The sequence below is a fragment of the Saccopteryx leptura genome, chromosome X (assembly GCF_036850995.1).
Source record: "Saccopteryx leptura isolate mSacLep1 chromosome X, mSacLep1_pri_phased_curated, whole genome shotgun sequence".
NCBI lineage: Eukaryota > Metazoa > Chordata > Mammalia > Chiroptera > Emballonuridae > Saccopteryx > Saccopteryx leptura.
In genome coordinates, this window is record NC_089516.1 from 73057071 (window position 1) to 73073196 (window position 16126).

The 16126-nt window shown below is 37.7% G+C and overlaps 1 protein-coding gene across 1 annotated transcript in view; it reads right to left on the minus strand.

Annotated features, from left to right (window-relative positions):
- LOC136385574 (fibronectin type III domain containing protein 3C1-like) overlaps positions 1 to 15741 on the minus strand; it is an 87063-nt gene extending 71322 nt beyond the window's left edge. Inside the window, exons 1-2 of the mRNA XM_066356639.1 lie at positions 15657 to 15741; positions 13762 to 13844 (exon numbers count right to left, since the gene is read on the minus strand). The gene's annotated coding sequence lies outside the window, so the exon portion shown is untranslated. The remainder of the gene's footprint in view (positions 1 to 13761; positions 13845 to 15656) is intronic.
- Between the last annotated feature and the right edge of the window lie 385 nt (positions 15742 to 16126).

The window sequence follows — 16126 nt, forward strand, 5'->3', positions numbered from 1 at the left end:
TTTATTATCTATTTTAGGTGTAGAGCTTAATGGTTAGACAATCATACACTTTACATAGTGTTTCCCTCAATATTTTTATTACCCTAACTGGTTTCATACAGAGTTATCACAATATTAATGCTCTGGTTTCTCTTCAGATCGTATAAATCTTTCGCCTTTTTTTCCCTACAATATTATTGATATACTCCCTATGCTTTACTTCCTTGTGACTATTTTGTAGCTACAGTTTGTGCTTCTTAATTCCTTCACCTCTTCCATCCAGTACCCCAACCCCCTACACTGTGGTAACCACCATTTCTCCTTTTGTATTTATGAGTCTGTTTTAATTTTATTTGTTCATTTATTTTATTCTTTAGATTCCACATACAAGTGAAATCATATGGTGTTTGTCTTTTTTTTTATCTGACTTATATCACTTAACATAATACCCTCTACATCCACCCTTGTTGTCACAAATGGCCAAATTTCATTTTTAAGGTTAGGTAATATTCTATTGTATATATGTATCAAAGTTTATTTATCTACTCATCTATTGATAAATACTTGGGTTGCTTCTACAACTTAGCTATTGCAAAGAACGCTGCAGTGAATATAGGGGTGCATATAAGGACAATTTAACAAAGGCTTAGTTGCCAAGGATTTTTTTCAGTGTAGAGAATTTCTAGGGTTACTTTAAATACCTCTCCTCAATAAAATCTATTTTGTTTATTTATTTATTTATATTTTATTTATTGATTTTTAAAGAGAGAGGAAAAAGAGAGAAAAAGAAGGAGAGAGAGAAAGAGGAGGGAGAAACAGGAAGCATCAACTCATAGTAGTTGCTTTCTGTATGTGCTTTGACCAAGCAAGCCCAGGGTTTTGAACTGGTGACCTCAGTGTTCTCAGTCGACACTTTATCCACTGCATCACCACAGGTCAGGCCGAAATCTATTTTTTAATCTCATTAATTAGGTCAATAAACTACTCTACCAGGTGAAGTATCTTTATCAATGCAGCTTTAATAACTCTGCTTTTGAGGCTCTTGAAATAAATCTCTTGATAAAATCCTACTGAAGCTTCCATTTTGCTGTTCTATTTTCTTAACAAATTTACCATTACTTTTCTGCTACTTTGCACTGATGCTGGATTATAAATGTAATGTTTTAACATGAAATAGCTCTAATAAAAGAACATACTATGTAAAGAAAAGTAAAATGTTGAGTGGCATTGCTAGTGAAACACAAGCCAAACCAGCAATGGCGCAGTGGGTAGAGCATTGGACTGGGACACAGAAGACCCAGGTTCAAAACTCAGAAGTCACTGGCTTTAGTGCATGCTCACCAGTTTGGGCATTGGGTCGCTGGCTTGAGCAAGGAGTCACTGGCTTTGCTGTAGCCCTCAGGTCAAGGCACAAATGAGAAAGCAATCAATGAACAACTGAGGTGCCACAGCAAAGAATTGATGCTTCTCATCTCTCCCTTCCTGTCTGTCTGTCCCTATCTGTCTTTCTGACTGTCTCTGGCACCAAAAAAAACAAAACAAAACAAAGAAAAAAAAACAAGTGAAACACAAATCTTCAAATCCTCAAATTTTGTCTTAATAAACTATGCATATGAACAAACAAAAATCATTAACTTCAGTTGAAACAAGGAATTATAGAACACAAAAAAATAGCTTCCTTAGGAGAAGAAAAAAATCTTATGAAGCCAGGAAGGAAAGTGATAAAATATATATTCATGCTTCTTAATAGCTTTGATGTTTTAATTTCAAGCTGAGACTAATTTTGTAAGTACCTTCCCAGTTCCATATATACATAGAGAATGCTACAGTTAAGAAGTGCTCATGCCCTATTTCATGTTTCAATATAGGGTTTTTGTGACTCACTGCATAAAGCCCAAGCTAAACTATATGACTATGTAGAAGTAACACTAAAAGCAAGTGTATCACTAGGGCAAGGACTACAAGGATGTACCCTGCTTTATTAATTGTTATACAGTATATTTAATTTAATTATTGGTCAAGTATCAATATTAAAAATTTATCATATAGTAAGAAAATGGACATATTTAAATAATTACTTTGACATCTAATTATGTAGATGCCAAAGTCAAACTGTACTCTTCAAAACCGTATTAAGTACATTTAAAAAAAATTTAAATTGAATTTATTGGGATGACATTGGTCAATAAGATTATATAAGTTCCCAATGTCACACCAATAAATTCAATAAAAAAGAAAAAAGAATTAAAAATATTATATAGGTTTCAAAGTATACATTTCTATAATACATGGTCTGTATATTGCATTATGTGCCCACCACCCAAAGTCAAATCTCCTTCTATCACCATATATTTGACTGTCCTTTATTCTTTACTATTTTCTATGCCACTTCCCTCTGGTAACCATCATACTGTTGTCTGTATCTATGAGTTTTTGTTTGTCCATTTGTTGCTTTCAGTTTTATATCCCACATGAGTAAAATCATATAGTTTTTAACTTTTTCTGAGTGACTTATTTCGCTTAGCATGATACTTTCAAGATCCAACTATGTTATAGCAAATAGCAGCATTTTATCTGTTCTTATGGCTGAGTAGTATTCCATTGTATATATGCACCACATACTTTTTTTTTTAATCTTATCATCTATCAAAGGGCACTTTGATTGTTTCCATGTCTTGGCCACCATGAATAATGTTTCAGTAAACACAGGGATGCATCTATCTTTATGAATAAATGTTTTCAAAAATTTGGGGTAGATACCCAGAAGAGGGATTTTTGGATCATATGGCAACTCTATTAATTTTTTGAGGAACCTCCATCAAACAACTCAATATCAAACAACAAACAATCCAATTAAAAAATGGGCAGAGGACCTAAACAGACACTTTTCCCAAGAAGATATACAAATATCCAACAGATATATTTATTTGAGCCAAACTGTTGACAATTGCTGGGAAGCAATGTCTCAAGGGATTAAGAAAGTTCTCCAGAAAATGGCGATTTCACCACTTATTTTAATACATTGGAACCAAAGGTAGAGATGGAAAGATGTAAGGAAGTTACATGAAATAGACTGCTGACAGACTAGGGAAACAGGAGAAAGCAAAGTGTGGGGGGGGATCTCTGGAATTGGATAAAAAGTAAAAATGTATATACTGAAACTTCTTTTAAATAGGCAGGAATAAGATAGTTAATAGTTAATTAAAATGACACTATATAATGAGGAGGCTTGTTGGTTCCTGTTCTGGTGGGATGTCTGCTCTGAGGGGGGCTAGAAAAGATTACCTGCATGTTATCAGGTATGTTATTATAGATGCAAAAGACAACAGACAAGCTGGATTAAAGTAATTATTTACCTCTGTTAAAGAAAAATACCTCCCTAAGACTTGTCTACCCATGGTGAACTGCTTTTAGTTAGAAAGTTTTAGTTTCAGAGCATCCTGTGTGGTTACTTAGGTCCCTGAATCTATAAGGCCTCCATGCAGGCCTCCCCTGAGCTCCTCAGGGTCAGCATGTGGTCCCTTTTTCATCCACAACACAATGGAATATAATTCATTCATAAAAACAAAGGAAATCTGTCATTTGTGAAAATGGATGAACCATGTGGGCATTATGCTAAGTGAAGTAACTCAGACAGAGAAAGCCAAATACCATATAATTTCACTTATTTGTGTAATCTAAAAAAGCCAAATTCATAGGAACTGCAGAGTAGATTGGTGGTTTCCAGGTACTGAGGAGGTATGGAAACTGGGGAAATGTTAGTCAAAGGGTATAAACTTCCAGCTATAAGATGAGTAAGTTCTGATGAGATAGAGTAGATGAATGGTTCCACTCGCTTCCTCCCAGGACCAAACTGAAATTATAACTAAATTAAAAACAATTATCCTGAAAAATCAACTCAAGACAGAATGAAAAGAAATCTTATAAGCAAGGATTCATAGAAGAATCCAGTTCAAGACTGTATTTTCCAAGATAGCTGCAGAGTAGGTGAATGCTATACTCACTTACGTGCTCCTGACTACAAACCTGATTCATAGCTAAAACATCATGCATTCAACTGGAATAATCAACTCAATGATAGCTGAACTGAGAAATTACCATCAAGGATTTATAGAATAAACCACATATAGACTGGTAAGGAAGACAAAGGCATGGAAAAGGCTCACCCCTGCAACCCACATGCAATTGCTGACTAGATAGAAGGATATGGGGTCCACAAAGCTTATTCCCCCCAGGAGAGTGGGAGCTTTCAAACCCATGCAAAAATTCACAACCCAGAACATGAGAGATGGGAAGAAGAGCTCATATAGCATCTGAAGGTAAAAATCAGAGTCCCAGACCCTACCTTCCCAGTTACCAGCACTCTTATTGTCGCAGCCAGGGGAGTGCACATCCTGTTCCTGACTGCCAGCAGGGCTGCTCTGCTGTGTTCAGTCCTAGCAGTGTTCGTTGCAATGACCTTTTACCGGCGAAGCTTTGGGAAGAGACTCAGAAAGTGACTAAACGGTGAGATCCTCAAAAGAGGATCAGCCTCCCCCACCCCAATTACACAGCTGTCTCTAGAGAAACTTTTGTCTGAGAACCAGATGGGCAAGAACAGGGGTGTATGGAGTTGTTGTGGGAACACAACTCTTACCTCCCAGGTGAGCACAGTGCCTGCTATCCTAGAGAAGGGAAGAGGTTTCAGCTCTCCTATAGGTTGGCAGGCACCATCCCCATGGGGGAAAGTTGAAGGAGCCTTAGAAAAAGAATGCATCATGCGAGGAGAGCAGAGATCCCTGCAGAGCCAGAACTTTCTATGCCTTCTGTGCCCATCATCCTGGGGAAGCTTTGAACCCAGAGTCAGACAAACAGAAGCTGTAGAGTGTGGGAGTATTGTTGGGAAGTGCACAGAATGCTGAGAGAACACAAAGCTGCACAGAGAGCCAGTACTTCTAAGCTTGTCACCCCAAGGAAACTTTGGCCTGGGAGCCACATGGGCACGTGCAGGGGTGTGTGGAAGCTTCATAGTGGGGGTGTTGACTCTTCTGGGAAGGCAGAGAAGTGCCTCCTCCCTTTTTACAGAATTGCAGGCAAAACCCCAAGGGGAAACTGTATGGATTAGCCCTGCCAAGCCCTGCATATCCTGCCCCACTGAGCTCAGTTCCACAAGGGGAAGCATGAGAGGCTTAGAGCATAGATATTCAAAGTGTGAGTTCCTTAGAGCTTAGTGTTGAGACAGGATGAAGGACTTAACTACCTTCTGGGGGCTGGGCCGTATTCAACCCCAGTGAAAGATTCTCTCAATCTTCCTCCCTGAGACCAGCGGCTCCTCAGCTGAAAGAACTTCTGCAGAAAGGACTATCAGCCAACACAAATTGAACCAACTGCTCACACCTTGAGGGAGAAATAAAATCAGAGTATTTAACAGTTTCTGAATGATTAGGCTTTAGAGTAGAGGCTACTTTTCCTGCCTCAAGTCCTGACCAAGATAGCCCCCCAAAGTAGGGTATCCCACTAACACTGTCCTCATGACTTCAGTTGCCCTACTCTCCAAAGTTTGTAAACTGTGAAGCTGTTGGTAGAGTAAGGCCAGTCTGAGTCCACTCTACAATTTTTCTACTGAAGGCTCTGTGGAAAGACTAAGCAGCCACAGGGGAGGTAGAGCAGCTGAAAAGTGGAAACAAATCTTAAAGAGCTTGAGCTTTTTAACAGAATTGTTGTCATCTCTGGGCTTTTTAACAGAATTGCTGTCATCTCTGAGAAAGAGAAAGACAAGCCTTATAAAAAGGTTGACCCCTCCCAAACATACCCAGGCACCGAAAATGTAGACACAAACAGTGAACACAAATGGTAGCTCCAGATAGGTAGCCCATGCTCATTACAAACAATGTCTGACATCAATCCATAACCAAACCCTGCCCAAGAGAACCCAGAACCAACACAACCAGTGGTGGGTTGCAGAGTGCACAAGTGCTAGAATTAGTCACACAAGCAGCACACCTGAAGGAGGAGTCTAGTGGGACTAGACCATGTTGATAATAACTATGCCCCAGGGAACAGCTATGACACAGTGTTTTACAGAGAATGATCAAGACTGACCCTTAGAGCTAGCCAGCCTGAAGGGTTAACTCCAACCTGTTGAAAAAGCCAACAACATCAAGACCCACACACAACAGGAGGTTGTACATAACTCACAAAAAACATTCCTAGAGCCAAGAGCTCAGGTAGTCAGGTTTGTACCACTGAGCCCAAAAGGACACCTTCCTCATAAAGACATCACAACAAATTTGCGAGTCATAGAAGATTGACCTAATACATGGGGATAAAATGGGGAGACAAATATGCCCCAAAATGAAAGAACAAGAGAAACCCCCAGAAAAATAATTAAATAAAATAAAAGCTACCATAACTCCAGATGCAGAGTTTAAAATAATAGTTATAAAGATGCTCAAGGACCACAGGGGAAGAATGGATGATTTCAGTGAGAACTTAAACAAAGAGATAGAAAGCATTAATAAGGACATAGAAATCATAAAAAAGAACCAGTCAGAAATAAAGAATACCATATCTGAAATGAAGAATATAAGAAATCAACAGCAGGTTAGATGAAACTTAGGTTGGAATTAGTGAAGATAGCAGTAAGCACTCAAGTAGAGCATCCAAAAGAAAAGAGAATTTTAAAAAATAAGGAAAGTCTAAGAGACCTCTGAGACAACATCAAGTGTAACAACTTCTACATCATAGGAGTGTTGAAGGAAAAGAGAGTAGGCAAGGGATAGAGAATCTGTTTTTAGAAATAATGGCTGAAAAGTTCCCTAACTTAATAAAAGAAAAAGTCACACAAGTTCAGAAAGCACAGAAATTCCCAATGAAGATGAAGACCCACATACATCATAATTAAAATGCCAAATATTAAAGACAAAGAGAGAATCTTAAAAGCTACAAGGGAGACAGTTAGTTACCTAAAAGGGCGCTTCCACAAGGCTGTCAGCTGATTCTCAACAGAAGCACTTCAGGACAGAAGGGATTGAAAGAAAATATTCAAAGTGATAAAAAGCAAGGATCTACAACCAAGACTACTCTATCCCTTCAAGGCTATCATGTAAAATTAAAGGTGAAATAAATACCTTCCCAGAAAAAAACCTAAAAGAGTTTATTACCATGAAATGAGTATTGTTAGAAATGTTAAAGGGCTTGCTTTAAGAAGAAAAGAAATAGAAAGGATCATAAGTAAAGAGAATAAAATGGCAATAAATAAGTACCCACTAATTACCATAAATGTAAATGGATTAAATGCTCCAATCAAAAGACATAGGGTAGGCCTGACCTGTGGTGGCACAGTGGATAAAGCGTCAACCTGGAAACGCTGAGGTTGCCGGTTCAAAACCCTGGGCTTGCCTGGTCAAGGCACATATGGGAGTTGATGCTTCCTGCTCCTCCCCCCTTCTCTCTCTCTCTCTCTCTCCCCTCTCTATAATGAATAAATAAAATCTTAAAAAAAGACATAGGGTAGATTAATGGATAAACATAATCAATGTATATGCTGTCTACAAGAGACCTACCTCAGAACAAAGGATACACACAGACTGAAAGTGGAGGAATGGAAACAAATATACTATGCAAATGGAAATGAAAAAGAAAAGCTGGGGTAACAATAAGCAAAAAGAAGTAAGTCTTTTTAAAAAAACACTTACTTTATTGATTTTAGAGAGAAGAGAGAGAGGAGGGGTGTAGGAACAGGAAGCACCAACTCATAGTAGCTGCTTCTTGTATGTGCTTTAACCAGGAAAGCCTAGGGTTTAAACCAGCAACTTCAGCATTTCAGGTTGAGGCTTTATCCATTGTGCCACCACAGGTCAGGCTGAGGTAGCAGTATTCTTTATCAGACAAAATAAACTTCAAAACAAAGGCCATAACAAGAGACAAAGAAGGTCACTACATAGTACTAAAGAGATGGATCCAACAAGAGGATATAACCCTTGTAAACATATATGCACCCAACAGAAGAGCACCTAAATATATAAATAAAATCATGGTGGACATTAAGGGAAAGTTCAACATCAACATAGTCATAGTAAAGGATTTTAACACCACACATCAGTGTGTGTGGTGTTAAATAGATAAACAATGGGTAGATCTTTCAGACAAAAAATGAACAAGCAACAGTGACCTTAATGACATACTTGGTTGGATGGATTTAATTGATATTTACAAAACATTTCATCCTAAAGCAGCAACACATATATTCTTCTAAGTAAACATGGAACATTCTCAAATATAGACAACATGTTAGGACACAAAATAAGTCTTAATAAATTCAAGAAGATTGAAATCACATTAATCATTTTCTCTGACCAAATGGTATGAAACTAGATATCAATTACAATAAAAAACCTGAAAAGCAGTCCAACATATGGAGGCTAAATAACATATTACTAAACAATAAATGTGTTAACAATGAGAAAAGGAAGAAATCAAAAGTTACCTGGAAACAAATGAAAATGAACATACAACAATCCCAAATCTATGGGCCACAGCAAAAGCAGTCCTGAGGGGGAAGTGCATAGCCTTACAAGCATACCTCAAGAAGCTAGAAAAGTATGAAATAAACAATCTAACCCTGCCTTAAAAAAGTAGAAAAAGAACAACAAATAAAGTCCACAGGTTGAAGCAAGGAAATAATAAAGATAAGAGTGGGAATAAATGATATAGAGACTTAAAAAACAATACATAAGATCAATAAAATCAAGAGCTGGTTCTTTGAAAAGTTAAACAAGATTAACGGACCTTTAACCAGATTCATCAAGAAAAATAGGACAGGACCCAAATAAATAAAATTAGAAATGAAAAAGTAACAACTGATACCACAGAAATACTAAGGACCCTAAGAAAATACTATGAAGAACTATATGCCAAAATATTGGACAATCTGGGTGAAAAGGATAAATTCCTAGAAATATGCAATCTTCCAAAGCTGAATCAGAAAACCTGAATAGACTGATTACCACTAATAAAACTGAAGCAGCAAACAAAAAAATCCCAGCAAACATAAATCCTGAATCAATGGCTTCATGGGTAATTTTTTAAAAAATTTATTTAATTCACTTTAGAGAAGAGAGAGAGAGAGATAGAGAGAGAGAAGGGGGGAGGAGCTGGAAGCATCAACTCCCATATGTGCCTTGACCAGGCAAGCCCAGGGTTTCAAACCGGCGACCTCAGTGTTCCAGGTCAACACTTTATCCACTGCACCACCACAGGTCAGGCATTACTATACATTCAAAGAAGAACTAATACCTATTCTTTTCCAACTATTTAAAAAAAGTCAAGAGAGGACTTCCAAGCTCTTTTTATGAGGCCAGCATTATCCAAATTCCAAAACTAGATAAAGACACTACAAAGAAAGGAAGTTATAGAACAATATCCTTGATAATCATAGATGCTAAAATCCTCAACAAAATATTAGCAAATCAGAGGCAGCAATACATTAAGAAGATCATACACCACGATCAAGTGGGACTTATTCTGGGGATGCAAGGTTGGTACAATATTCACAAACCAATAAATGTGATACATCACATAAACAAAAATGAAGGCTAAAGGTCACATGATTATATCAACAGATGCAGAAAAAGAATTTTTTTTTTTTTATGAAGGATTTTCTTTTTTTTTAATTTACTCATTTTTTTTAGAGAGGAGAGGGAGAGACAGAGAGAGAGAGAGAGAGAGAGAGAGAGAGAGAGAGAAGGGGGGAGGAGCTGGAAGCATCAACTCCCATATGTGCCTTGACCAGGTAAGTCCAGGGTTTCGAACCGGCGACCTCAGCATTTCCAGGTCGACGCTTTATCCACTGCGCCACCACAGGTCAGGCCAGAAAAAGAATTTTTAAAAATCCAGCTCCCATTTATGATTAATACTCTCAACAAAGTGGGAATAAAGGGATCATACATCAACGTAATAAAGACCATATATGAAACACAGCCAACATCATACTCAATGGGCAAGAACCAAAAAGTGTTTCCCTTAATATCAGAAACAAGACAAGGATGCTCACTTTCAACATTTTTTTTTTTTTTTTTTACAGAGACAGAGCGAGAGTCAGAGAGAGGGATAGATAGGGACAGACAGGAACGCAGAGAGATGAGAAGCATCAATCATCAGTTTTTCGTTGCGACACCTTAGTTGTTCATTGATTGCTTTCTCATATGTGCCTTGACTGTGGGGCTACAGCAGACCGAGTAACCCCTTGTTCAAATCAGCGACCTTGGGCTCCAGTTTGAGCTTTGCTCAAACCAGATGAGCCCACGCTCAAGCTGGCGACTTTGAGGTCTTTTTTTTTCCAGAGATAGAGAGAGAGTCAGAGAGAGGGATAGATAGGGACAGACAGACAGGAACAGAGAGAGATGAGAAGCATCAATCATCAGTTTTTCTTTGTGACACCTTAGTTGTTCATTGATTGCTTTCTCATATGTGCCTTGACCGTACGCCTTCAGCAGACCAAGTAACCCCTTGCTCGACCCAGTGACCTCGGGGTCTCGAATCTGGGTCCTTCCGCATCCCAGTCCGATGCTCTATCCACTGCGCCACCACCCGGTCAGGCTCACTTTCAACATTCTTATTCAACATAGTACTAGTACTAGATGTCTAGTCACAGCAATTAGACAAAAAGAAATAAAAGGCATCAAATGGCAAAAGAGGAAGAAGAAAATTGTCATCATTCGCAGATGTCATGATATTGCACATAGGAAACACTAAAGACTCCACCAAAAACCTATCAAATCTAAAAAATAAATTTGGCAAATAGCAGGATAAAATTTAATATTCAGAACACGGTGGCACTTTTATACACCCATAATGAACTATCAGAACAATAAATTAAAGAAACAATCCCTTTTACTATTGCAACAACAAAAAAATAAGGCACTTAGGAATAAATTCAACCAAGGAGGTAAAAGATGACCTGTACTCAGAAAACTGAAAGATACTGAAGAAAAGAATTGAAGAAGATACAAACTATGGACATCTAAATGAAAAAATTAACATATTCACAGATATAGAACATATATTCCAAGTATTTATGTGGAACAACAAAAGACACTGAATAGCCTCAGCAACGTTGAGAAAGAAAGAAAAAGTTGGAGGTGTCACACTGCCTGATATCAAACTTCACTGCAAGTACATAGCAATCAAAGTAGCATAATATTGGCAAAAGAACAGGCACACACACACAATGCAATATACAGATCATGTATTACAGAAATGTACACTTGAAATCAATATGATCTTAGTAACCAATGTCACTCCAATAAATGTAGTAATAATAAAAGAACAGAATGGATCAATGCAACAGAATTAACCCATGCCTTTATGGTTAATTAATATTTGACAAAGGAGGCAAGTACATACAGTGGGGTAAAAAAAGTCCTTCAATAAATAGTGTTGGGAAAATTAAACAGATATGTGCAAAAAAAATTGAAAATAGACAACCAAATTATACCATAATAAAAAGGATTAAACTCTTAATATAAGTATTGAACCATAAAAATCATAGAAGAAAACATAAGCAGTAAAATTTCAGGCATTTTTCATAGTAATATTTTTGCCAGTATATCTCCTCGGGTAAGGGAAATAAAGGAAAAATAATACAATTGAGACTACATCAAACTAAAAAGCTTTCGCACAACAAAAGAAACCAACAAAATTAAAAGATAACTCACTGAATGGGAGAACATATTTGTCAATGATCCATCTGATATGGGGTTAATATTCAAAAGTTATAAAGAACTTATAAAACAGCAAGAACATAAACACCTTAATTAAAAAGTGAGCAAAGGACCTGAATAGACACTTTTCCAAAGAGAACATGCAGATGGCCAAAAGACATATGAAAAAATTCTTAATGTCAGTAATCATTAGACAATGCAAATTAAGACCACAATGAGATATCACCTCAACCTGTCAGAATGGCTATCATCAATAAATGAACAAACAACAAGTTCTGGTGAGGATGTGGAGAAAAGAGAACCCTTGTTGCCCTGCTGGTGGGAATGCAGACTGGTGCAGCCACTGTGGAAAACAGTATATAGAGTTTCCTCAAAAAATTAAAAATGAAAATGCCTTTTGACCCAGTGATCCCACCTCTGGGAATATATCTGAAGAAACCCAGAACACTAATTGGAGAGAACATATGCACCCCTATGTTCATTGTAGCATTATTTATAGTAGCTAAGATCTGGAAACAGCTCAAGTGCCCATCAGCAGATGAGTAGCGAAAAAAGCTGTGGTTATCTCTACAATGGACTATTAGTTGGCTGTAAAAAAGGAAATCTTAACTTTTGTGACAGCATGATGGACCTGGAGATGATTATGTTCAGTGAAATAAGTCAGAGAAAGACAAGGGCCATATGATCTCATTTACATGTGGAACTGAACAAAATAAACTGATGGGCAAAATAAAAACGAAGGCATGCATACATGGAGCAGACTGAGTTGTCCGAGGAGACGGTGGTTGGAAGATTGAATGAAAAAAAAGGTGTAGGGATTAAGTAAAAAACATATATATATATATATATATATATATACACACACACACACACACACACACACATATATATTTATATGTGTGTGTGTATATATATTTATATATATATTATATATATATTTATATATATTATATATATTTATATATATTATATATATTTATATATATAATATATATTTATATATATTATATATATTTATATATATTATATATATATATTTATATATTATATATATAAATAAAGCATAGACTCTGAGAACAGTGTGGTGATAGCCAGTGGGAAAAGAGGGTGGGGGATTAAAAGGGGGGAAATTGGGAGAGGGGTGGGGGGAAAGAGACTTTGCTTGGGGCAATGGCACCTGATGCAGTGTGCAGATGATGTTTTACTAAGCTGGACACTTGAAACCTATATGGTTTTGCAAACCAATGTCACCCGAATTAATTTAATTAAAAAAATCTCCAAAAAAGGTTTATTTTAAATGTCATTTATTATTTAATTTTAGAAAGGCTACTAACTTTGTGATCTTATATTATCAATATAAATCAAAATATGCTGAATATTTAAAATGTGATAGCAATAGATTATCTTAAAGAAGGCATTTTATATTTCTATCATTTCAAACATTTAAATTTTAGCGTAGGTGAATTATCTTTAATTGACTGAGAGATTTAAGTAGAAAGAAGAGCTTGCCTACTTACTTTTAGAAAGAAAGTTCGATAAATTTAAAGTCACCATGTTTTTCCTTTTAGAGAGCATATTTAATTTACTAAGTAGTGTAATTAAAACAGAATACACATTTGTGAAAATTTTTATTTTCACTTAGAGATAAAATATTGGCGGTAGCTCCAAACCCTAAATCTCAAAAATACCAAAACCGGCCAAAACCAACAAAACCAACAGAGAGAGAGAGAGAGAGAGAGAGAGAGAGAAAGAATGTTAAGATTTTAGAGACCTTAAGTGGCAAATCATTATATTTTTACCTTCCCTCAAGTATTTCCAGAACAAATTGCATTATGAACTGCAATTTCCATTTACAGCATTATTGAAATATGGTAGAAAGTTTGAGATTCAAATCTAATTTAATTTTACTGTAATAAAACACAAGAAATATTGCCTAGATCTTAAAACTTGATTTTGGGACCTAGAGATTGTTAGATTTATACTGATGAGCAGAGCAATTTAAATTAGGAGCTGGAACTGATTTTTCAATATGCACTTAAAGAGTTTAATAAAAGGAGTTAGCGCTGGAAAAGGTACTTACTCTTTGGCTAAAATCTGGTACTCAGCAGTGATGAGCTGCATGGAGTCACCTCGAGTCTCGAAAGGTTTCACCACAGACTTGCTCTGAGATAGAAAAACAGGTGGGGAAATTAAAAAAAAAAAAAAAAAAAGCCGCGCGCTGCTAATTCTGTCATTCAGCTTTCTATTTAGCGTTTAATGAAGAATTGTTATTAGAAACTTTTAAAATAAGTCATGTATTTTTGAGCTTGAAAAGCAGTATAAAGTAAACATTTAAAATTTGTTAATGAGAGTTATTTATAAGTATTCTCAAGATACAAATGAGCTGTATATTGAATCTTTATAAGTTCTTTATGAGGAACCTGATTACTTTATTTCTTTATCTTTAGTTAAAAACAATTTATAGTATCATTTTCCAAGGAAATATAAATAAAAGTTTCCAAAAATTAGAGTTTAATTTTCATTTTTTGCAAAAACAAATTTTTAAGTAACAAAATAATTTTTAAAATTGTCGTTTTAACTTACGAACATAAACCATGAAAGCTCCTTGGTATTCTGTCACCCACTCTTTATGACATAGTTATTTTAAGAATTGTTTCACTTATATGCATTATGCTTTCAGCCTTCTAAGAGAGAGTGGCATGTCAAAGGAGCGGCAACGAGACGGGTGCAAGGCCAGGCTGGGGTGGGGGTAGTGGTGTGTGCAGACTGGAGTGAGGAAAGGGTCAATCTCTCCCTGGAAGGTATTGTAAATCATGAATTAATGCTTATAGTCCTTGATTCCTTTAAATATTTGTCAAGATACTTATAAATAATCACTGTCTTTAATGAGTCAGTATCAGCCAAACTTCTTGAAAACAGTTTTCAATTACACTATTGTCAAAGAATTGCTTATTTGGACAAATTTGGGAAAGAAAAAAACTTGCAAGTACAACACTGAGAGAAACTAAGATAACTTGATTCAAAGGATTTCACAAGGCACCCATTCAAATAGATCTTTAATATTACTACTACTACTCCTAAATTACAGGTAGAAAAAGCAAAGGTTACTAATTAGTTTTCTTTTTAGCGTTCGAAAAGTCAATGATTCACAGAAACAATAACAGGTACCCTCAAGGTTTGATGCAAAGAATAAAGAAAAATCCTCAATGATTTCCAAACAAATCAACCTCTCCACCCTAAGCCACAAACACAGATCCCTTAGGTGGTTAAAAATAAAAATAAAAAGGCCAGCACTGGGCAAAGCTCTTGTGTACATTCCGCAAGGAAATAAAATTTTCCCTTCAACAAAATAAGCACCTAACCAACACTTACCAGTCAATGTCTACGGAAAAGGGGCGGCGGGAGGGGGGGTAAGGCAGATTAAAGTCAACACTGGGCAGAAATAGACAAGATTTTTCTGAAAACCGCCCTCCGACCCTAGGAGCTCCAGATTCTAAAAGTGCACAGAAAAATAGAGATGTTGCAAAGTTCAGGAACACAAAGTAGGAAAAAAGGGTGACTGCCCAAACCCCAGCTATTTCCCAGTTGGGACGGTGAGCTCCCCTTAGGAAAAGAGACCAAGCTCCAGTGACCTTTCCGAAATGAAGAAAGATAAAAGAGCAGGCTGTAAAAGCAGTCACCAAATACAAAGCCAAGCGGCGGAGGGAAGCTAAGCGAAGAGAGAGGCGCGGGAGGAACCTACGTGGCCCCAGTGGCGGACGCGAGGAGTTTGGGGAGGTGGAAGGAAGGTCCTTCCACGCGGCACCCAATGGCTGGCGAGGGAGCGTTCCTTTTATAAGATCCCAATCTAAATGAGGCTCCAGATGTAAAAGGAGCCTTTGGTTTCCCCTCGCCCTGCCCCCCAACTCGGAAACTCTTCCCTCCGAAAATATCCCCTCACCTACTTGAGCCAGCCCAGCAGCCTTGTAACCTTACCCAGCAGCATCCCGGCAACAGAGGAGCTCGGCTCCTCAGCCTGGCGGCCCCGGGCCCCTCCCCCCGGGCCTCGTGCTCCTCGGCGCATTTCATCGGGTCACCGCCTCGACCCTGTCCTCTCCCAGCGCAGAAGTCCTCTCGGAGGCTGTTCACGCCACCCGCCACCCCCCACCCCCACCCCCGCCTTGGCATCTCCGAGCACGCCAACAGCCATTGGGGACCGAAGAAAGGCACAAAGTTAGGAGCTACAGCAGCAGCTGTTCCTAGCCCAATAACTGAGAGGGGAGGGGCAAGAAAGAAAAAGTGAGAGGAAAAGAAAGAGTGGCCGCATTGGCCTTAGTGGGGTCACAGGCCCTGCCGGCTTGGGCGAGCACTGACAGGTCACCAGGTCTGTAGGAAGGGAATGGCGGTCCCTGCTAGGCCGCCTCCCCTCTCCGGGTGCTGAAAAAAACCTATTCTTTTCCATTTTC